General features: G+C 39.5%; 3 pseudogenes across 3 annotated transcripts; 1 reads left to right on the top strand and 2 right to left on the bottom strand.

Moving 5' to 3' along the window:
• AT1G40075 lies at positions 1-4,451 on the bottom strand (annotated as a pseudogene; the record flags this gene model as incomplete). The annotated part of the gene is made up of 1 exon: positions 1-4,451.
• Positions 4,452-7,402: 2,951 nt separating this feature from the next.
• AT1G40077 lies at positions 7,403-14,161 on the bottom strand (annotated as a pseudogene; the record flags this gene model as incomplete). Its single annotated transcript has 1 exon — positions 7,403-14,161.
• Positions 14,162-20,504: 6,343 nt separating this feature from the next.
• Positions 20,505-22,589, top strand: AT1G40078 (annotated as a pseudogene). The gene has a single exon.
• Positions 22,590-23,068: the final 479 nt, after the last annotated feature.

The raw sequence follows: 23,068 nt of genomic DNA on the forward strand, positions 1-23,068 counted from the left end.
AAATACAATCTTGTTATTAGGCCAAGCAACTGTGGTTCCTACTGCATCAGCTATGAATGTATCTTCGGAATTTACCCTCCACACTCGTGCACCATCAACCTTGGAAACCTCTACCCAGACCTTGCTAGCGTTGGAACCTAAAGGGACGTGATGGACCTTCTTTGCTGGATCAGTTGAAGACACACAACCTACTGCAACTTTCTGCCCAGAGTTATCAATATCGAATAGAAAGCACTTCTGTTTCGAACCTTTGCTGCTATTACCAGTGCTGGGAGTACTAGTACTCTAACAACAAAAAATTTAAAACAATTCATCAGATTAACATCACAGCAACATCAACATCACAGCAACATCAACACATCAATGAAGCTACTCTAATATTCCCATTTTCTAATCTAAACATGAAGCTACTCTAATATTCCCAACTTAATTAAAAACTTACTCAATGTGTTTTTTTGGTTGATTCATGTGCTGTAGGTAGATCAAGTAGGTGTAACCTATCAATAGGCCATGCGATGGTCTCATTTAGTGCATCCCTCATCAATGAGATTGGCGGATTTGGTCTCCATAAATAAGCTCCAGGTTTAAACCACCAACACGATCTTAATGGCTGCAGCACCATGTCCTAGAGGTCTACCGTCTACCAATTCTTCACCATCAGTTGACAACAATAAACCTTCAACAATCAATTCATCATCTCCATTCCAATATTGATAGATGTGAACTCTTCTAATGGTAGCATCCGCTTGCTAATGAGTCATGCATATAATCCACAGTCTATATTAGTAATCTAATCAATATGACTGCAAGAGGAACATAGAAGGAATTCTAATTTACCTCTGATCCCACATTATCTTGTTTCAAGTCAATATCGTCATCCAATATTATCTTGTCAGCGGGCCATGCAATTTTACTTCCTACAGCTTCACCAAGTGTGAAAATGGTTGGAGTAGGTCTCCAGACAGATGCACTCATGACTGATGCAGACTTCAAAAGTACAGCAGCTGCATTACGACCTAACGGTATCAACCAATCTTATAAGTTTGTTCACTTGAACAAAATTCTCCTTCACCAACTATCACCTCTTCATTAGAACACCAATCTAAAAGCTGGCACCTAATTCCTCCTTTGCTAACATTGCTTAAATAAGACATCGAGACTTCGTCATTCTGCCTCTGAGAAATAAACAAGTTTTTAAATATCTAGTCTTATTGAACAAAAGAGTTCACAATGGAAAACAAGATCAGATGAAAAGGTTTACCTTTTTACTAGCTAAGTTACTAACCACATTCTGCAAATTCTCAATCTTGCTAAGTAATTCTGCTTGAGTAGCTTCAAGTTTCTGGACATGTGAGTCTCTAGTCTGTAAGAAAGCCAACTTGGTAACAGTAGCGCCTCTGCCCATTCCTCTAAGTCTTCCAGGTCTGTCTTTTCCTAGTACCTGACTCACAGCATCGTCGCTAACATTATCTGTGGATGTGGTGGAGTCCATTTCACTATCAATTGTCTTGATCATTTCCTGAAATCAAAAACAATACACACGTAGTAGAAGTCCCATTTTAAATGAACCTTAAGAAGATACAAATCTTACAATAGTTTCTGCAAATTCTTCCCTCACATGTCTCCCATCAGAATGGGTATGTCCTGCTATCCACACCTTACTTCTAGTAACTTTCCTTGGATCAGAACTGTTCTTTTTCTGCAAGTTCATCATGAGTAAATTGTTAATACAACTATCAAACACAATGGGAAACAAGATCAGTTAAATGCATACCATCTCATCAGCTAATCGAGTCATTCCTTTTCGACTTGTTGTGTGAGGAATCTGATTCTTCCTCAGCTTTCTGAAATTTTCACTTCGTTCCTACAGACATAATGAGTTAGTATTGTTCTTTTTCTTAAAAAACTCGAGTAAAAAACAGCAGCTCTTACAGACATTACCATCTGTCTCAACATCTTCATTGCTAGTAATTGTTTCCTGATCTGGAACTGATTTCTTGAGAAACTCCAAACAAAATGATATGCATTCACCAGCCAAATAGCCTTCAGCCATACAAGCTTCTGGTCTTGCAAAATTCTTCACATAAGCCTTAAGGGTCTTCATATACCTACAATGGAAACAGAATGTTAATATAGACATAATTTAAAAAGACATCATACTAATTTAAAGAGACATCATACTAATAGCATACCTCTCAAACGGATACATCCATCTGAAGTGTACAGGGCCACCCAAGCGTGCTTCTCTTGCTAAATGAATTGGCAGATGAAACATAATGTCCAAAAGGGATGGTGGAAAGTATCTCTCCAACTGGCACATTGTTTCAACAAACTTTGATTCCAAGGTAACCTGCTGCTCTGAATCTATTACACGTTGGCACAGCCTATTGAAGTAATTGCAAATACGATTCACTGCAATCCGAGGTCCTCTAGGCAGTAAACCTCTTAATGCCACATGTAACAGATTCTGTAGTAGTACATGATGGTCATGTGACTTCATACTACCAATGTTGGGAGGATCTACTGACACACAGTTGGATATGTTGGCACAATATCCATCCGGGCCTCTGAATTTTGCTAACCTTCTGTAGTACTTTCGTTTCTCTTCCATAGAAAGCCAATATGCAGCTGGGGGCAAGTAAGTTCTCTTACCACGGTTCTCTGTGTGTAAGTTGCTTCGAATCCCAATGTCTTCTAAGTCTTTTCTTGCTTTCAAACCATCCTTGGATTTTACACTATGCATCAGAAGTGATAATAGTGCATCAGAGACATTCTTTTCCACATGCATGACATCTATATTATGCCTCACAGGTAAATCCTGCCAAGTTAAAGTTCATAAAGTATTGTCAGTAAGACATTTTAGTAATTAGATTTCAATATAAGTTAAAAACTTCTAGGTAATGACTACTAACCTTCCAGTAAGCTAACTCATATAAGATTGATCTCTTTTTCCACCGCCATTGATCATCGTGTTCTGCATATTCATCAGTTGCGTTCAAGTCATCATCATCATCATCTGCTTCAATCCTTTTTCTCTTGCCTTTCTTCTTTAAAGGTCTACCAAATTCATTCTTAAAGTCTTTAAGGCACTCAAAGATTTCTGCTCCACTCTGAATTCTATTTGCAGTACCAACCTCAACTGTATTGTCAAACCACACTTTCTTACGTCTGTAAGGGTGAGCAGGCCTCAAACGCTTTCTGTTGCCCATATAAACATGCTTGCAGCTAAACTTTAACCACCTATGAGGTGTATCCTTCCCACAAACTTTACATGCTTGCTTGCCCTTCACTTTACAACCAACTAATGTACCTAATGCTGGATAATCAGTGATACTCCATAGCAGCATAGCTCTTAAAGTGAAACTCTCCTTCTTGAATGAGTCATAAACAACCATACCTTCATTCCACAAGTCTTTTAGGTCATCTATCAGCGGCTGTAGATATACATCAATGTTGTTGCTTGGAGCGGTTGGTCCAGGTATCAACATTGTTAGCATGATATTCTCTACTTTCATACACTCAGTTGGAGCCATATTGTAATTGACTAAGAGCACATGCCATGTGCTGTACTTGGTGTTTTGGATAGAAAAGGGATTCATCCCATCAGTAGAAAGACCTAGTCTAAGATTCCTCGGATCTGCAGCAAACTCTGGCCATTTCTCATTGACATGAACCCATGTCAATGAGTCTACTGGATGCCGCGTACCGTCTTCACTAGCATTAGTGAAATGCCAACACAAAGACTCAGCCATCCGTTTTGATCTAAACATCCTCCTAAATCTGTCTTTGATAGGAAAGTACCTCAACACTTTAGCTAGAATCCCTTTTTTCTTCTCACCCGTATCCTTGTCTTTTTCCCATCGTGATTCACTACATCTTGGGCAGCTCACCAAGTCCTCATATTGATTCCGATAGAGTATACAATTATTTCTGCAGGCATGAATGGAATCATAACCAAAACCAAAAATCTTCAGAAATCTCTTCATCTCATCTGTAGACTTAGGCAGCACATTTCCTCCAGGTAACATATCATGAACAAGTGTCAGAAGCAGATCAAAAAAATTCTCTGACATACCACTCTTGACCTTTATCCTATAAAGTCCCATGATTGCGCTAACCTTTGTGTAGTTCAGACAAGTCAAATACAATGGAGTTTCTGCATCCTCTAACTTCTTTCTGAACTCAACTTCTTCTTTACTGTCCATTGTTTCTGACTCTTCAACATTATGTTGCTGTGATGGTAGCTTCTCCTCACTTGCCATAAAAGCTGTCCTAAACAAATCATAAGCCTCATATTCAGACGTCTGTTCTGCAGTATTGTTACTTCTATCCCCATGTTTACTCCAACACTTACTTCTCTTATACTTAATATCCATCCCTCTAATCACTAGATGCTCTAACACTTTCTCATTTGACGGATGAACCATATTGCGGCAATCAAGACAAGGGCAAAACATATCTCATACATTACCCAAACAGCTTGCTGAATCAAATAGAAACTTAGTCGCTCCTTCCTCATACTCAAGGCAATTCCTGTAAGCAATCAAAATCGAAATTCTTTTAGAAAACTTAAAGTTTTTCCGACCGAGAACGAGATTAAAAAAGAGTAAAGAGAACGAGAGCAACGTCTTACCTTGGTAACCAGACCCAAGCTTTATCCATGGTACAAACACTCCGACGGAAGGTGTATACAATTATCAAAGAGAATTCCCAGTTAAGCATGTACAAGAATAGAGTAGGAGATCTGATAACAATAGAGGATAAGAGTGAAATACCTAAATCGAGCCGGAGATGAAGAACGTGAAGAACGTGACTGAGATTGAACGAGACAGAGCGAGCTAGATATTGTCTTCTCGTCTTCCTAAATCGAGCCAGAGATGAGATAACGTGACTGAGCGAGCTAGATTTGGTTGGAAGAGAATACTGAGATTGAATTAGGTTTGCAATCGAGCAAAATTGTTAGAGAGGGAAAACACATCGAGACAAATTGATAGAGAGGGAAGAAATCGAGCAAAAAATTAGGTCTGCAAATTTGGGGATTTTTCGATCCCAAAGAGAATGAAAATTTTCTAAGTGCGGGATCTAAATTTTTTAGGTTACCGCCTAACTTTAACATAGCGTTCTTAATAATTTCTGCTATTGAAAACCTGATTAATAAACACGTGACTTAAAGTTTATTATATCATAGCGTTTCATTATACACAAACGCTATTTAAAATAAAGTGGTTACATAACAATAGCATTACTGAGATAAACGCTATATTATAGTGCTATTAAAACCCAATATTCTTGTAGTGTTCGAATTAGTCAAAGCCTTTAGATTGTTACACATTTTGACCATAGACGGCCAATCCATTGGGATAGAGACGCATATCTTAGAAACTAGTGGATCAAGCATTCCATCGAACACCTTCTGGGTGCGGGAATGCTTGGGATCGAATTCCAGTTGATCAGAAAGAAATAAGCAGTAAACGCAACTAGTCGTAAAGGGATTCAATCAATTCTAAAACTTAACCATTCTACAGAGTACGGATTCCACAACTACTTTATCCCATCCCTAAGAATTCTAAGTCACTACTCAAACAACATGCTCAAAGACATAAACGCAGATAAATGATAATATTGCATAAGTAAAGAGATAAATAGTAGAGAAACAGGATGACAGATGAAATCAAATGTGGAATCTGAATAACTTGGAAAAATCTCGAATTACAGGTTGTAGAAGCAAAAGCGGCGTAGCAGAGTAAAACAAAAAATAAAACTGAAGCAAAAACTCAATGTCGACTAGATGTCTCCAGACAGAACCCTAAGACATCTATTTATACAAAACGAAATAAAATGATAGTAGACGGGCCAATAACCTAATCGCCCGGCCCATAGAATGATAGAGTGAATGGTCGAGTGTGGTCAAGTGGTGTGGCGAAGTGATACTCGACCAAGGGGTCGAGTAATGTGGTAGAGTGAATGGCCAAGTGTTGTCAGGTGGTGTGGCGAAGTGATACTCGTCCAGGGGGTCGAGTAACGTCATCGAGTGGCTTGGGCTGAGGTTACTCGACCAGGGGGTCGAGTAGAAGGGAAAAATGGCTCCAAAGTCACTCGACCAGGGGGTCGAGTAGAAGGGAAGAATGGCTCCAAAGTCACTCGACCAAGAGGTCGAGTATGGTGCTGGATGCACACGACCAGGTGGTCGAGTATATCTTCTAGTTCTGACTCGTTTCTTCCAATTTGCTCGCAAACAGCTCCAAATCACCTGAAAACAACTCAGAAATGCAATATGTATGCAAAGTTATCCTAATCATGCAAAGTATGCAAGAATGATGAGAAATGATATAAAACAGTGATGAATGATACGAAACTGGACTCAAAACGATGATGAATGGACACTGAAAACATGCAAATTATAGACATATAAACTCCCCCAAACTTAGTCTTTGCTTGCCCTCAAGCAAATAAGAAGACATAGTTGAAGGAGAGGTTTGAAGGCGGGGACTCAGAACCAAAGGATATGATAGAGCAAATAAAATCAATGTCCAAGTTGGTAGTTCTAAGATGCGATATGAATGAATTTTACTCAAAAACGTTAGCCATACCTTGTTATCAATCAATCTGTCTCTTATACTCGACCTACACATGCTTTCAAATCTACCAATCCCTTTAACATTCATTAGTTCTGGAACGTGAATCAAGCAATGCATCGTCAATGAACTCATTTGGCTAAGGTGAAGGTCAAGAGACAAAGATGGTCCCTTACAGAATAGGCTTAAGTACCAGGGGATCTCTCAAGAATGATTGAGCTTTAGTAGAATGCTAAAGGTAAGTCCCAAGTTATGCATATAGAGATAAGATCCCATCTACCCAGAGTATAACAATGAAGCTCTAATGGTAATCTCAACTCTAGTCCCAACTTAACTCTACCCTTCGCACTCATGAATCTTTCAAAACCTTTTCATATCATTCTTTTCTTTTCTCTTAACTCTAGGAGAAGCTTTCTCAACACTCTGATACATCTAGCGGATTTGGATTTCTTTAACAACTAAGGTTCCTGTTTTTAATCTTTAAAACCAAAGGCTTTTAACCCTTCTTCTTTAGCTAACAAGAACCTCATTCTTTCTTTAACATTCCCAAAACCTTTACTAGATTATTTTCTAACTTCTTTAGCTTACTTCCCCTAGAATTCTTTCCCTTTCCTTATCAACAATGAATTCACCCTTTTCTTTTAAACACATCCCAACCCATGATATAAGCGCCCACCTAGTCCTATCCAGTCCGAAGAACGCGAACTAGAACTACATGAGACACTATCTCTGTCATTACGAACCTAACACTTTCTACCAAGCTCAATCGAAATAAGACCTCACAAACACTCACAAGTGATATAGGGCTTGAAAGAAAGTTTAGGTTTGGGTTCGGGTTAACTGCTCTAATAAGGAGAGTCAGCTACTTGGATTAACAAGAGTGGTCAAAATGAGTAAGAAAATCCAAGTATTTTAGGGTATCCATGAGTTCAAATTCGATGCCAAGACATGATAATTCTAAATCAGATTCAAGTTCAAATTGATAGGGAATGGTATCAGATCCTAACAGTGTGGTTGAGTAGAGCAATCTAGGCATGGTGCAGTTTTACTTCAATTTCAATGACTACGCATCAGACAACTAACAACGAGGGCACTGAGCTTATCTGGTGAACCAAAATGCTTACAAGGCTATCTCATCATTATCCCCTATGCATATGCAACAATCCTAAACGAAACACTCTAGATTCGATCCTAAATGCAATGCAACTACATGAACACTCTATTTTTGTGAAATCATTTTCTGAAATTTTTCATTTTTTTGGTTTTTTCTATGCCTTAGATGAATGCAGACTCAAGATTGTATACAATGCAACACACACTTCCTGAGCCCTCCCCCAAACTTAAATCACATAATCCACTAAGTGACCAAATTTGGAAGAGAGTACTCAGGACAAAACACATCACAAAAACAAAATAAAAACAAGAGATGGTATATTACAATGGTGGAGTGAGGTGCATACCTCAGTGGAAGAAGGAGCGGAGTTGGTCGTCAATAGCTGCTTGTGATTGCTCCCAGGCCATCGAAGAATCTCCTTGTTGTGTCTCAGCTTCCCCCTGGGGGTACTCGACCTCTGCTCCTTCGTCGCGGCCAGCATCGCTCTGATGATACTCGACCTCTCTTCTTCTTCTGCGGCCAGCACCGCGGTCGAGTGAATTAGTGACTGCATCATTCGCTATACTCGACCACATCGTCATTCGGCCCTTGTAGGGTGTGGTCGAGTGATTTCCTGGGGTGAAAGCCAGAACAATGTCTATTTTGATTGCTCTGTGGTCGAGTATATTGCTGCTCCTTCAAAGCCAGAATCTTTTTCCCTCAGCTCTTCATACTTATCTCCTGAAAACACTAACAAGATGCATCAAAAACAACAAGGAAAATTAAAGATATGTACAAAGATAGGCTTGGGACTTCCTCCCAAGTGAGCTTGTTTTAGGTCTCTAGCTTGACTCCTCATACTCATTAGGCGTTTATAGGCTCCTCCAAAGAAACAGAAGTTCCTTCTGGAATAAACTGATCTATCATGTATTTCTTGAGCCGCTGGCCATTGACTGTGAAGTCTCCATTCTTTCCACTTAGAGTGATAGCACCATAAGGTCGGGCTGCAGTAACAGAGAAAGGACCAGACCATCTAGACTTGAGCTTGCCTGGAAAAAGCCTCAGGCGAGAGTTGAACAGCAACACTTGATCACCAACCTTAAAATCTCTTGAGACTATCTTCTTGTCATGGAAAGACTTGGTTCGCTCCTTGTAGATTTTGGAACTCTCATAAGCTTCTAAGCGAATCTTGTTGAGATCGTTCAGTTGGATCAACCGCTTCTCCTTGGTGGTTTTAATGTCAATGTGCAGGAGTTTAACTGCCCACATGGCTTTATACTCGAGTTCAACAGGCAAATGACAGGATTTTCCATAGAGGAGGTTGAAAGGAGTCGTGAAGGCTGTTCTGTAAGCCCATAGTGCGTCATCGAGCTTAGCAGACCAATCTTTCCTTGTAATTCCCACTGTTTTCTCTAAAATTGCTTTTATCTCCCTGTTGGAGATTTCCACCTGCCCGCTCGTCTATGGATAATAAGGAGTGGCTACCTTGTGCTTTACTCCATGCTTCTTCAAAAGGTTCTTAAAAACATTGTTGATAAAATGTTTCCCTCCGTCACTGATCACAACTCTCGGGACTCCAAATCTAGGGAAGATAATTGTCTTGAACAGCTTTAGCACAACTCTAGCATCATTGGTGGGGTTGGCTATGGCTTCCACCCATTTGATACATAGTCTACTGCGACCAGTATGTACTTGTTCCCGTAAGAGGAAGGAAACAGACCCATAAAATCAATTCCCCAAACGTCAAAGATCTCAACTTCTAAGATCGGATTCTGAGGCATCTCGTTCCTTCTGCTGATGTTTCCTCTTCTCTGACATGAGTCACATTTCGAGATAAATTCCTGAGCATCCTTAAACATTGTTGGCCACCAAAAACCTGCTTGCAGGATATTTGACACTGTCTTGAATGTTGCAAAGTGGCCACCATAGGCAGACCCATGGCAGTGTAGTAGGATGCCTTCGATTTCGTCTTCTGGGACGCATCTCCTGAAGATCTTATCTTTGCAGAGTGTGTAGAGATAAGGTTCGTCCCAGTAGAAATGGTTAATGTCCTTGAAGAACTTCTTCTTCTCATAGCTCGACAGATTTGGGGGCTCTTCACCACTAACAAGGTAATTGACGTGATCAGCATACCATGGAAGCTTTTCTTCAATTGCACATACTTGATCGAGTGATTTCCGAATTTGAGCACTTTCGTTAAGTTGCTGAATTGCCATTAGCTGTTCTTCTGGCATGGAGTCGTTAATAGGGACCTCGTCTTCAATTCTCATCCTAGACAGATGATCAGCTACACCGTTTTCAATTCCCTTCTTATCAACTATCTCCATGTCAAACTCTTGGAGCAATAAGATCCATCTCAACAGCCTAGGTTTGGTATCCTTCTTCGCATATATATGCCTTAGAGCATGATGATCAGTGTAGACTGTCACCTTAGAGCCCACTAGGTAGCTTCTAAATTTCTCGAATGCAAATATCACAGCTAGCAGTTCTTTCTCTGTGGTGGCATACCTTACCTGTGCATCATCCATCGTTCTGCTCGCGTAGTAGATCACATGCAGCTTTTTATCAATCCGCTGGCCCAGAACTGCTCCTACTGCATAATTTGAAGCATCGCACATGATCTCGAATGGGAAGTCCCAGTTTGGAGCTTGGACTATTGGGGCAGTGACCAAATCTTCCTTGATTAACTTAAAGGCTGTCAAACATTCTTCATCAAATGCAAACTCGATTTCTTTGCACAGCAGTCTGGTGAGCGGTCTTGCCAACTTGGAGAAATCCTTGATGAATCTTCTGTAAAATCCTGCATGTCTAAGAAAACTTCTGATGTCCTTGATAGTCTTTGGTGGCTGTAACTGCATCATCACGTCAACCTTAGCTTTATCAACCTCTATTCCCTCCTCAGAAATTTTGTGCCCCAAAACGATGCCTTCTCTAACCATGAATTGGCATTTCTCCCAGTTCAGCACTAGGTTTGTCTCTTCACATCTTTTGAGTACCCTACATAGGTTCAACAAACACGAGGAGAAGGAAGAGCCATACACAAAAAAATCATCCATGAATACCTCTACCATCTCCTCTATCAAATCCGAGAAAATGGAAGTCATACACCGCTGAAAAGTAGCAGGTGCATTACAGAGACCGAAAGGCATATGCTTGTAAGCAAAGGTCCCATAAGGACAAGTAAAAGTAGTTTTCTCTTGGTCATTTGGGTGAATAGGGATTTGAAAAAATCCGCTATAACCATCCAAAAAGCAATAGTAAGGATGGTTTGCTAATCTTTCTAGCATTTGATCAATGAAGGGCAATGGGAAGTGGTCTTTTCTAGAGGCAGCATTTAACTTTCTATAATCAATACACATCCTATGTCCAGTTATAGCCCCAGTGGATATCAGTTCATCTTTAGAATTTTTAACAACCGTCATACCTCCCTTTTTAGGAACGCAGTGAACTGGAGATACCCAAGTGCTATCAGATATAGGGTAGATAACCCCAGCATCTAATAGTTTAAGTATCTCCTTTTTCACAACCTCTTTCAAGTTTGGATTTAATCTCCTTTGAGGTTCAATGCTAGAGTAGGATTCATTTTCAAGATGGATTCTATGGGTGCACAAGGTGGGTGAAATCCCCTTAATATCATCTAACGAATATCCTATAGCTTTCCTATACTTCTTGAGCTCAGTTATCAGCAGGTTTACTGATCAGCAGTTAGCTCATCATTCACTATGACAGGATAAGTAGAGTTTAATCCAAGAAAAACGTACCTTAGCCCTTTTGGTAGCGGTTTCAAATCTATTTTGGGTGCCTTGAGTTCAGACCAGTCATCGGATACTAAGTTGGCTTCAGGGGAGGGGTTGTGGTCGAGTAGTTCGGTCGAGCACACTGAATGGACTGTTGGTCGAGTGATGTGGTCGAGTACATATTCCCCCCTTGCTCTTTCACCCAAATCTTCATATTCTTCAGGATTCTCAACTGCTTTGTGTTCATCTAAAAGCTTCTGGTACCCCAAAGTCTTCAAATGTAAATCTCCTTCTTTGCTATCCTTTGTTAGAGCACTCTATAGATGATCTGTTTCTCCTAGCTCTTCTAGCATTTTGTCAGCTAACATATAAATCTCTTCAATCCAGAAAACATTTCCTTCTATTGTAGGCTTCTTCATGGTGTTGGTGATATCGAAGGTCATCTTGAGATCTCTCCCGAGGTTAAGATCAATCTTTCCCTTCTTAACATCAATGATAGCTCCAACTGTAGCTAAAAATGGTCTTCCCAGTATCAAAGGGTCTTTGGGTTCTTCATCCATTTCTAAAACCACAAAGTCTGTAGGTACCTCGACCACGCCTATCATGATTGGTAAGTCTTCGAGCAGACCATGGGGAATCCTAACAGATCTGTCAGCTAGGATCAAGGATATATTGCAGGGCTTGTACTTGTTGAAGCCCAGTTTCTTTGCCATAGAGAGAGGCATGAGACTCACAGATGCACCTAGATCACAGAGGCACTTGCTGAAGGCTAAAGGACCAAGAGCGCAAGGCAAGGTGAACGAACCAGGATCTCCTAATTTTTTTGGAATGATCTTCTACTGAATGATCGCACTGCATTCATGACTTAGCACCACCATTCCTTGGACTTCTTTGATCCTCTCTGTAATCATGTCTTTCACATATTTGTTAGAGTTTGGTATAAGTGCAAGACAATCGACAATAGGCATCGTGACTTCAAGATTTTTCAATTGTTTCTCAAGGAGAGCTTTGTACTTCTGTATCATGACCTTCTTGAATCGACCAGGAAATGGGAGTGGGGGCTTGTAAGGTGGGGGAACGAAGACGTTGTCTTTGGTTTTGGCGGCAGCTGGTTTTTCAACACGAGGAGATGCTGCAGGAGCTAGTGGTCGAATAGGTTGGTCGAGTAGAGGCTCTTCTATTGCTTTTTCAGCGGGATCTTCATTCTGACAAAAATCCTCCCCATCTTGCTCCACACTGTCCTAAGTGTTCTGGTTCGGACTCTCTTTTGTGGGTAATTCTTTATCGCTTCTAAGTGTGATAGCATGAGCATACTCCTTTGAATTTGGCATTGATTTTCCGGAAGGTCCTGTAAATTTGGGTGCTGAGGTCGACCCAGTTTGGCCTTCTATGTATCTGATCTTAGATGTTAGTGCTTCAACCTTGATATTGATATCATTGTAACTGCAGTCAACCTTGTTGTGAATTTCTGCCATCCTTTTGGACAAATCCATTGCTCCTGTTGCTTGCCCTTGGAGAATCTACTGTAACATGTTCTTCAAGTCTGAATTGGGAGTTGTTGAAGCTGGTTATTGTTGCTGCTGTGTGAAACCAGGTGGTGGAAGTTGCTGCTGATAGTTGCCTTGGTACTGCTGCTTAGGAACATACCCTTGACCTTGGTTGTATGGAACAAAGGGCTTGGGTTGATTCTGCTGCTGTGAAGGGTAGACTTGGTCCTGCGGGTTTGCAGCGTTTGTACTTCTGTAAGACAGATTGGGATGGTTCTGCTTGAAGTTGTTAAAACCTTTGTTGTAACCTCCTTGGTTCTGCACATAGCTGACCTCTTCTGACTCCAGAGTCTCCCCATCCTGAACTTGGAACGCCTCATCCTCACCCAAAAAATGAATGTGCTTCTGTTGCACAAGGAGTAGCTTGTCCAGTTTGTCATTCATGGCTTTCATTTCCCTACGGTGCTTTTCATCAGAATCAGAGTTGGTGCAGATACTTCTGTCATAATCTTCATTATAGTTGCCATCCGACTGTGCCAAGTTCTCTACCAGCTCCCATCCCTCTTCAACGTCTTTGTTGAGGAAGTTTCCGTTAGAAGCGGTATCAAGAAGCATCCTGATCTTGAGAAGGACACCTCTGTAGAGGGTGCTGAGAAGTGAAGCTTTGGAGAAACCATGATGAGGACATTGCGTCTTATAACCTTTGAAGCGCTCCCATGCTTCGCAGAAAGTCTCATTATTTGTCTGTATGAAACCGGAGATATCATTCCTTAGTCTCGCAGTCCTGGAGTTTGAGAAAAACTTAGCCAAGAAGGCTTTCTTGCAGTCATTCCAGGAGGTGATAGAGCCTTGAGGAAGCGACTTTTCCCACTGATGGGCTTTGTCTCCAAGAGAGAATGGAAACAATCTGAGTTTGAAGCCATCCTCACTAACTCCATTGATCTTTGTTAGGCTGCAGATCCTATCAAACTCGTCCAGGTGATCGAGTGGATCCTCCATAGGGAGGCCGTGGGACTTGTTGCTCTGAACCATGGCAATGAGACCGCTCTTGATCTCAAAGTTGTTGTTCTGCACAGGTGGAGGCACGATGCCATTACGCTGATTGTGGTTGCGTGGTGCATCGCCTGCACCTATGTTGTTTGGTTGCACCTGCTCATCAACAACTGCAGCCATTGTGTCTGTTTCTGTCTGCGTTCTGAGTTGGCGTGCAATATGGTCGATGTTATCGTTGAACAGGAGATTCTGATTTCCTCGTGATCGTGTTTGCATACAACGAATACCAACTGGTTAAGCTGGTGATTCGTAGTACCTGAATCAAAACAGACTAACAGAAAAAACACAAAGTTAGTAACTTTCAGAAAAAATGAAAAAGAACTTGATCTTAAGTATTCAGAAATCTCAAATATAGCAAACAAACACCCAATTGGCAACGGCGCCAAATTGATAGTAAGTTTTTATGCAATTATCCAAATAATAGGTTTTTATGCAATTATCCCCGGCAACGGCGCCAAATTGATAATAGGTTTTTAGTCAATTAATCCTAAAACACCAATCATGTCATTGTAGTATTTTAGGTGTCAATCCAAATGAGTGTGATGCAAACAGATAAGATGTGATCAGAAGTCACTAAGTCAAGCCAAGCAATAACAGTTTTGGGGTTTCTAACAGTCCTAAGTGAACATGCAGAAAACAGAAACAATAACAGAATTACTAAAATCACTCGACCACAACAGGCTGATGCCAGAAGTGGGGTGTGGTCGAGTAACAGGCAGGATATGAAACAGATATACTCGACTGCACAGTCTGTTGCCAGACACTGGGTGTGGTCGAGTAACAGACAGGAAACAAGACAGCTGTACTCGACTGCACAGTCTGTTGCCAGACACTGGGTGTGGTCGAGTAAATTGGTCGAGTAATTGCAAAACGAAGAAACAGGCAATGAGAACGATTAAGCGATAACGATAAAACAGAGAAATCAAATAGAAGAGAAATTCCTAAGGATGGGGTAATTGAATAGAGTGGTATCCTAGCCTATTCGAATGGTTAACAAGCGCAATCAAGCTATCCCTAGACAACAGGTTCAACAACAGATCAATTCACTCCCGTGATAGAAATCCTCAAGCAAACCTAGCCCAGACTAATTCCCATTAACGGAATCTATCTATGCAGGCAATAAGAACAGACTGATAAAGTCAATAAACGCTCTAAACGGCCAATCCCTTGGGATAGAGACGCATATCTTAGGAACTAGTGGATCAATCATTCCATCGAACACCTTCTGGGTGCGGGAATGCTTGGGATCGAATTCTAGTTGATCAGAAAGAAATAAGCAGTAAACACAACTAGTCCTAAAGGGATTCAATCAATTCTAAAACTTAACCATTCTACAGACTACGGATTCCACAACTACTCTATCCCATCCCTAAGAATTCTAAGTCACTACTCAGACAACATGCTCAAAGACATAAACGCAGATAAATGATAATATTGCATAAGTAAAGAGATAAAGAGTAGAGAAACAGGATGACAGATGAAATCAAATGCGGAATCTGAATAACTTGGAAAAATCTCGAATTACAGGTTGCAGAAGCAAAAGCGGCGTAGCAGAGTAAAACAGAAAATAAAACTGAAGCAAAAACTCAATGTCGACTAGATGTCTCCGGACAGAACCCTAAGACATCTATTTATACAAAACGAAATAAAATGATAGTAGACGGGCCAATAACCTAATCGCCCGGCCCATAGAATGATAATGGGCCGAGATTGGCTTCGTGATCCGATGGAGGTCCAGGCCGCTTCCAAACACTTTGTCTTCTCCTCTTCTCTTCCTTGTGCTCAGCTTGTCTGGTTGAGTGAAGGTGATGGTGGTGAGTGATGATACTCGACCAGGGGGTCTAGTAAATTGCTAGAGTGAATGGTCGAGTGTGGTCAGGTGGTGTAGCGAAGTGATACTCGACCAGGGGGTTGAGTAATGTGGTATAGTGAATGGCCGAGTGTTGTCAAGTGGTGTGGCGAAGTGATACTCGAACAGGGGGTCGAGTAACGTCATCGAGTGGCCTGGGCTGAGGTTACTCGACCAGGGGGTCGAGTAGAAGGGAAGAATGGCTACAAAGTCACTCGACCAGGGGGTCGAGTAGAAGGAAAGAATGGCTCCAAAGTCACTCGACCAGGAGGTCGAGTATGGTGCTGGATGCACACAACCTGGTGGTCGAGTATATCTTCTGGTTATGGCTCGTTTCTTCCAATTTGCTCGCAAACAACTCTAAATCACCTGAAAACAACTCAGAAATGCAATATGTATGCAAAGCTATCCTAGTCATGCAAAGTATGCAAGAATGATGAGAAATGATATAAAACAGTGAATGATACGAAACTGGACTCAAAACGATGATGAATGGACACTGAAAACATGCAAATTATAGACATATCATCACATTCTGACCATAAGAACACTAACAAAAGTGTTTACTGCTTCTAAGCAATTTTTTGTTGGTTTTAGCCTCTTTTGTGAGAAAATAGGTGTTTACTGCTTCTAAGCAGTGTTGTCTAAACACTCCAAATCCATCTCTAACAAAAGTGTTTACTGCTTCTAAGCAGTATTGTCTAAACACTCCTAATCCATCTCTAACTCTTATAATTAGTCAAAGGCTTTGAATTGTGACACATTTTGACCATAGAAACACTAACATAGTCATTTACTGCTTCTAAATAATTTCTTGTTGGTTTTAGCCTCTTTTGGGAGAAAATGGGTATAAGTGTTGTCTACACACTTCTAATCCATCTTTAACTCTTATAATTAGTCAAATATATTGGATTGTGACACATTTTGACCATAAAAACACTAACAAAACTGCTTACTGCTTATAAGCAATGTTTTGTTGGTTTAAACCTCTTTTGGGAGAAAATAGGTGTAAGTGTTGTATGAACTCTCCTAATCCATCTCTAACCCTTATAATTAGTCAAATGCATTGGATTGTGACGCTTTTTGACCATAGAAAAACTAACAAAGCCATTTACAGATTCTAAGCAATTTTTTGTTGGTTTTATCCTCTTTTGATAGAAACTTGATATAAGTGTTGTCTAAACACTTCTTATTCATCTTTAACTCTTATAATTAGTCAAATGCATTGGATTGTAACACATTTTGACCATAAAAACAGTAACAAAACTGTTTACTGCTTCTAAGCAATTTTTTGTTGGTTTTAGCCTATTTTTGGAGAACATGGGTATAAATATTATCTAAACGCTCCTAATCCATCTCTAACTCTTATAATTAGTCAAATGCATTGGATTGTGACAAAATTTGACAATAGAAACACTAACAAAGTTATTTACTAATTCTAAACAATTTTTTTTGTTGGTTTTAGCCTCTTTTGGTAGAAAATGGGTATAAGTGTTGTCTAAACACTCCTAATCCATCTCTAACTCTTAGAATTAGTCAATGGCTTTGGATTGTGACACATTTTGACCATAGAAACACTAACAAAGCTATTTACTGTTTCTAAGCAATTTTTGTTGGTTTTAGCCTCTTTTAGGAGAACATGAGTATAAGTGTTGTCTAAACACTTCTTATCCATCTTTAACTCTTATAATTAGTCAAATGCATTGGATTGTGACACATTTTGACCATAAAACACTAACATAATTGTTTACTGCTTTTAAGCAAGTTTTTGTTGGTTTAAGCCTCTTTTGGGGGAAAATGAGTATCAGTGTTGTCTAAACACTCTTAATCCATCTCTAACTCTTATAATTAGTCAAATGCATTGGATTGTGACACATTTTGACCATAGAAAAACAAACAAAGCCATTTACTGATTCTAAGCAATTTTTTGTTGGTTTTATCCTCTTTTGAGAGAAACATGATATAAGTGTTGTCTAAACACTTCTTATCCATCTTTAACTCTTATAATTAGTCAAATGCATTGGATTGTCACACATTTTGACCACAAAAACACTAACAAAACTGTTGACTGCTTCTAAGGAATTGTTTGTTGGTTTTAACCCGTTTTGGGAGAAAATGGGTATAAGTATTACCTAAACACTCCTAATCTATCTCTAACTCTTATAATTAGTCAAATGTATTCGATTGTGACAAATTTTGACAATAGAAACACTAACAAAGCTATTTACTCCTTCTAAGCAATATTTTGTTGGTTTTACCCTCTTTTGGTAGAAAATGGGTGTAAGTGTTGTCTTAACACTCCTAATCCATCTCTAACTCTTATAATTAGTCATAGGCTTTGGATTGTGATACATTTTGACCATAGAATTACTAACAAAGCTATTTACTGATTCTAAGCAATTTTTTGTTGGTTTTAGCCTCTTTTGGGAGAAAATGGGTATAAGTGTTATCTAAACACTCATAATCCATCTTTAACTCTTATAATTAGTCAAAGCCAAATGAGTTAATTGATGATGCATCGCTTGAATCATGTTCTTAAACTAATGAATGTTAAAAGGATTGGTAGATTTGAAAGTATGTGTAGGATCGAGTATAAGAGTGGGATTGAACTATAATAAGGCATGGCTAACATTTTTGAGTAGAGTTCGATAATATCGCATCCTAGAACTGCCAACTTGGACATTGATTTTATCTGATTTATATGATGTTTTGGTTCTGAATCTCCACCTTCAAACCTCTCCTTCAGCTTATGTCTACTTGTTTGTTTGAGGGCAAGCAAAGACTAAGTTTGGGGAAGTTGATATGTCTATAATTTGCATGTTTTACACATCCTTTTATCACCATTTTGAGTCTAGTTTCATCCATCTGTCATAACATTCACCATCATTTTTGTACATTTTGCATCTTTAGTCGAGTCTAGGACTAGTCTTGCATACATTCTGCATTCTGGAGTTGTTTCAGGTGTTTTGGAGCTATTGGTGCTCAGAAAGAGGAAAAACAGAACAGAAAGTCACACTTCCACCAACATACTCGATCACCAGTAGCAGAGAGGGAAGTAGTCAGCTCAACAGTCCATCTAGACACTTCTACTCGATCGTAGAGGAGACCAGGCAGTCCATTTTGCCAGATATACTCGATCACAGAGGAGAGGAGGCAGTGCATTCTGCAATTCTACTCTTTCGCAGAGGCGACCAAGCAGTCCACTTTGCTAGTCCACCAGTTATACTCGATCACAAAGGAGAAGAACGAGTCCATCCTGACAGCTGACCCACTTACTAGATCACAGAGTCCAAGAAGCAGCCAAGACCATTCCGTCAACCAACCTACTCGACCCTCTGATGAATCCGCACTCAACCAGACAACCTGAGCATCAGAAAGAGAAGAGAAGAGAATGCCCATTCGAAGCCCATTCGAAGCCCATTCGAAGCCCATCAGGAAGCCCACTTTGAGCCGACACTCTTGATCACGCTGTCCATGGGCCGTTAAGTGGGCTCGAAGCCCGCTTTCTTATCTTAGTATAAATAAGTCTCTAAGGGTTTCGCCCTGAGACATGCACTTTTAGAGACACGAATTTCGCACTATTATTCAGCAGCCGCTTTTCATTCCTACAACTTTGTATTTCGATTTTTCTTCTAAGTTATTCAGATTTTGCTTTCATTTGCTTGTTCATCTTTGTTTCATTCCCTTAATATTTTTAGTATGCAATCTTCAATCGTTTCTATGTTATTGTTTTTAAGCATGTTGTCTGAGTAGTGATTAGGATTTCTGAGGATGGGATAGAGTAGTTGTGGAACCCCTGGTCGAATATGTTGGTTAAGTGTAGATTTATTGAATCTCTTCTGGATTAGTTGTGTTTACTGCTTATTCCTTTCTGATCAACTGGAATCCGATCCCAAACGTTCCAGCGCCCAGAAGGCGTTTAATGGAATTTTGGATCTACTAATTTTAGTGATAATCGTCTCTATCCCAAAGGATTGACCGTTTAGAGCGGTTATTGGCTTTAACAGTCGGTTCTTATTGCCTGCTAAGTTTGAGATCGCTAATGGGAATTAGGTCAATGTCTAGCTATGGTTGAGGATTTCTATCACGGGAGTGAATTAATCTATTGTTGAACCTGTTGTATAGGGATAGCTTAATTGAGATTTGTTAACCAACTGAATTGATTAGGGAGACCACCCTATTTGATTACCCCATCCTTAGGAATTTCTCATCCATTTGATTTCTCTGTTTACTTACATGCTTCATTCACTTGTTATTGAATTTTAGTATTTTTCTGTTTTCAATCATTCTACTCGATCACACTAGTCTACTAACAGTGAGACTGCGTGATAGACTAAACTGGTCCATTTCTGCATTTTCACTCTCTATCATCCTGTTGTACTCGATCACAGGGTCCCTTCTGGTAGTCGACCTTGCGATCGAGTATATCAGTCATTTCTGTGATTTTTTACTGTTTTCTGCATCAACACTAGGACTGTTAGAAAACCAACCAAATTCTGCTTGGCTTGACTTAGCAACTTCTGATCATATCTCATCTGTCTGCATCACACCCATTTGGATTGGCACCTAAAATACTACAACGACAGGATAGTGTTTTAGGATTAATTGACCGTAAAAACTTATTATCCACTACGTATTTGGTATGGATTCCCAATTGTGGATATACTTAACTTTGTGGATAACTCACTTTATGCCCTCTTTACCTTGTAGGATGATAAAAAAGAAGATGATCAAAAAGACAATGATCATAAAGAAGATGATGAAATTGAAAACGATGATGAAGAGGTAGAATTTCCTGCTGCTCATTTGGAATGGTGGTTTATTTATGGCGTTCTCAAAATATTAAATTTCATTTATAACATCTTAGGATGTTCCCGCCAATAGTGGAGCTTATGTTGAAGTCAGTGATTCATCACCTGCAAGGGAACGGTCGCCAACTGTTTTCACTGATACAGAAGCCCAACTTGTTTTGTTTTTGCAAAAAAAAAAACAAATGCTCCCCCACGGATCAAATTGATTTGTTTCCCATTTTGGACTAAAAAAAATTCTAAGATTTCATTGACAACCTCCGGAAGGAGCCACATAAGTAATTTGATTACCCTTTTTACTTTTCTCTATTTTTGATGCTTTATAGACAAACTAAAATTACTTAATAATTTCAGGGAAAAGATCACTCGTGGTGATATTGTGATATCCCACAGATTCCTGCTCCAGCTTGCACAGCCGACCAGTTGGGTTGATACCATGGTAAAACAAACTCCCATTAACTCATTTTAGTTCATGTGGATCAATATGCTAATTACATGGAGGTACTAGGAAGTTTCCTTAATGAAAGGCACAGATTGACACTCTGTAAAGAATGCGCAGTAATTATCAAACCTTGGTTGGACAATTATCTACAAGGGAAATACCGTTCCTTTCAATCTGCAAAAAATAAGTTGCGTGTCCAATGGAATAACCAGTTCAAGCGGACCATTCCTGGTTCTCCATTAGTTTGGTTAGAAGAAATTGACCTCATCTTGATGCCAATGATTTGGAAAAACCAGCATTGGGTCGGGCTGGCAATCAATTTAGGGAATTGGTGTGTTGACATACTTGATCCAAACTACCACCTAAACGATGATCGACAAGTCGAGGAGTTCATTGCACCTATTGTGGTTCAAATCTCGTACATAATTAACAAATTCTGTCAGCCTCGTATGTCTCAAGTTCATGGATTGGCTCCTTTCAGTTGGACAAGGATCAAAGGGATTTATGTCAACGAGAGGTCTGGGGATTGTGGACGGGTCTCAATGAAGCTCATCAAAATTTATGCAACTGATGGAAATGTAGAGAAAATGGCCCTTATCACAGATGAAATTGTCAATGAATTCAGGGGTCAGTACGCTATAGATCTTTTTCAAGAACTTGTCGCACCACTTCACCAATCGCACTCCAGCTAATCAGCTTTCCATTTAACTAAATCTTAATTAAGATATTATATGTGTTTTAGACATTGGTGTTGTTTCACGGCTACCTTTATTTACTTTTTTGTCTGCTACTTTATATGTTTGATGTATAAGTTGTACTGAATTTTCAATTTCTCACTATTAGTCCAACTAATTGTTTCGAAGTTAATAAAAGTAGAGAGTGGATTTGTATTCATGGACACATACAATTTATACAAAATATATTCAGCTGAACAAAATGTTGGGTTAACGCAGATTTAGCAATGTGGATAGTTATATATGGATTCCGAATTTGGGAAATTAGGGAAATAGTATTCGGTACTTATCCTCTATATTAAAACACTGCGTCTATGTATTTATTTCCATCATACCAATAGAAATAACCCTAAATACTCTCAAAATTATTATAATTTTCCAACTCCATCATACCAATAGAAATAACCCTAAACACTGCGTCTAAGTATTCATTTCTGATGAAGTTTTAAAGGAGGTTTGTCTTGATGAGTTTATTACGGTTTCCTCTTTATGCATCGAAGGGTCGCCCTACCGGCCATTTTTGCTAAGGTGTTTACAGTCTGGTAACAACACAGCCAAATACATCGAAGGCTTACGACTAGCTGCTCTAGTTGGCCCCTATGTTCAAGCTTTGAATAAGCTGCAGTTCATTACTTACACTCTTATTTTGTTTTTGGTATTTTTTATGTTCTTTGCTGTAATCCAGAGGATGGTAGAATAATACTAAAAAAGTATTTGGAGATGTTTAATAATTTCCAGGAAGCTGTTAATTGCGCCGAGCAGGTCATGACTCAGATACAAGACATGGCTCCAACAGGACAGCAACTATACCGGGGGTATAGGATTTTAAACTCTATCCCAGATTGTCATTTACTACATTTTGGGAGTTTGGATGTTTGCCCCGAGTGCTTTGTCCTCACTTATTTTTTTAAGATCCGTGCTTTGTGTTAGATCAATTTTCAGTTTGTTGGAAATTTGCTCTGTGTTAAGCTGTTAATCAATAACGAACTAAAATGTTAGAACATCATTTTCTACAGTTTGTATTATGTATGATTTTGTGGATTTGTATCTTTGGACTAGTTCAATATTCATGGATTTGTCACTAATGGATTTGTATACTTGAAATCATAATTTTACTTTTTATGAATGGATTTGTCACAAGTGGATAGGTTTCCATAGATTTCGAATAAGGGAATTTAAGGAAATAGTATCCGGTAATTGTTCTCTTTATTAAAACTCTGCGTCTAAGTATTTATCTCCATCATACCAATCGAATCAACCATAAATACTATCAAAATAATTATTTAGGTA

The sequence above is a fragment of the Arabidopsis thaliana genome, assembly GCF_000001735.4.
Source record: "Arabidopsis thaliana chromosome 1 sequence".
NCBI lineage: Eukaryota > Viridiplantae > Streptophyta > Magnoliopsida > Brassicales > Brassicaceae > Arabidopsis > Arabidopsis thaliana.